Source organism: Micromesistius poutassou (assembly GCF_964030765.1).
Source record: "Micromesistius poutassou genome assembly, contig: SCAFFOLD_6786, whole genome shotgun sequence".
Lineage (NCBI taxonomy): Eukaryota > Metazoa > Chordata > Actinopteri > Gadiformes > Gadidae > Micromesistius > Micromesistius poutassou.
In genome coordinates this window covers 343-2,500 of record NW_028179517.1, presented here as the reverse complement: position 1 = coordinate 2,500, position 2,158 = coordinate 343, and positions in this window count along the sequence as shown.

Below are 2,158 nucleotides of genomic sequence, written 5' to 3'. Positions count from 1 at the left end.
CTGCATATATTTTTCTTACTTTATAAATATACAGTAGCTACCCCCCCCCCCCCCCCCCCTTCCACTACCACCACCGCCACCTCCACACACACAAAAACACACACACACCCACACACACACCCACGCACACGCACGCACACACACACACACACTTACACACACAGACCACCGGTTATATTATTAACACGATGGCTCGATAGAAAGCACTTCATTAATGATCAAGTACAGAGGTGGATAACCATGACAACGTGTAAAGATTCCATCTGAGGTGCATTATTGGTACATACGGCTGATTGTGGGAACAGTATTCAGTTGGATGAAGTTAATCTACTACAAACAGCCGATTACGTTGAATCTATTTAATGCTAAAAGAAGACAAAATGAATGCAGATGTTTTACCACAAACTTAGTGTGGCTTAGTTCTTCATCAGGCACATGTGGGGTGTCTTGTGTGTTCAGAGATCACCAGGAGGTCAAGGGGTGATCTTCGGGCATCTTGCCCGAGGGGTGCTTACATGCATGTGCTCACTAAACACTTTAAATCGTTCATTCACTCATTCATCAATGACTGAATGGATCTGAGCCTCGGCCTGGGTGAGTGTGTGAGATGGCGGACACGATGGAGGAGATCTTCCCCCGATCTTCACGCTTGGCTAAAGTTCTGATCAAACGTCCAACAAACGGCTAAAGGTGTACAGTGGTCGTCGTCGTGGCAACCTGCGAAGCCCTCTTCCTTATGTATGCATGGCCGGCTCGGGTGTCTGTGAGAACGCAATCAACATGAGATTGGCCGACGGTGGTAATCTCTCTCCCATCTTCAGGAATTCATTTTGTGGTAATTCAAAGGAGGCAACAGATTGACTTGGAGATGGCTCCACACTCACAGACAGGATTTACATGGAAATCACTTCCTCTCCTCTGTGGTGGAAGGGGGGGAGAGAGGGGGAGGGGGGGTGCACTATTCACTAGGGAGATGGAGAGAGAGCGAGAGAGAGAGAGAGAGAGAGAGAGAGAGAGAGAGAGATACAGGGAGACATACAGTGAGAGAGAAAGATAGATCGAGAGAGAGAGAGAGAGATTGCGAGAGTTGTACAATCCCCAACAGACCTCTCTGTTGTCATGCCGGCCCCTTTGAGGGTCCATTCATTGACACTTTAGTTGATTAAATTGAAGTGTGTTCACTATGACAACACTTCCAACATAGAGGTGTGTGTATGGACTCACACATGATACAAAGGGACTTATGTACACTACCAGGAACGGTACTGAGGTACTGAGGTGGGCCATAGATGCCTGCCCTTGGAAACTCAGTCCTGAGTGAAAGGTGTTTTGTCATTAGAAACACAAAGAATTGGCCGCTGACGAGGACACTAAGGACGAGGATGAGGACGGTGACCGTCGGTGGCGTTGGCGGCGGCGTTGGTGGCGGCCAATTCTCTCGATCTCTCTCTCTCTCGATCTATCTTTCTCTCTCACTGTATCTCTCCCTCTCTCTCTCATATACATTCACTGACAGAATCATTTTAATGTTCAATGCCCGCTACTGGCCAGAGTTAGTTACACATAGTACTTGCCTACTTAAGAGTGAATTTGCGGTTTTCATCTGCATCTTAAATTTGTGATTCCAAAATGACAAACGTGTCAGTTAACTCTAACCCTGTCCCGACCTTAGGCCGGCTCTCTTACTGCGTTGGACTGGGAATGAGTTTGGTTTTGCTGGTTGTGGGGTGGGTGGTTGGGTGGTTGGTTGTGTGCTCTGTTTCTGTGGAGAAATGGGATTACTTTTGCTATTGAGTTAGTGGGTTAGGGTTAGTTAATTGAAATTATATATATATATATATATATATATATATATAATATATATATATATGTGTGTGTGTAGAAAGAGAGAGAGAGAGAGAGAGAGAGAGAGAGAGAGAGAGAGAGAGAGAGAGAGAGAGAGAGAGAGAGAGAGAGAATATCACGACGGCGCCTGATTGGCGCAATCGACGGGATAACGTGTCGCGTCTCTCCTCCGCCGTACGCGGCCACGTAAGTCCGGACGTCGTGACGTCATCACGATCCGCGCCGGAGGAAGATAAACAAAAAGGGACGGAAGGACGCGTCGCGGCAAAACAAACCGGTTCAAAATAAAAAACATAAAAGAACATATTTATTA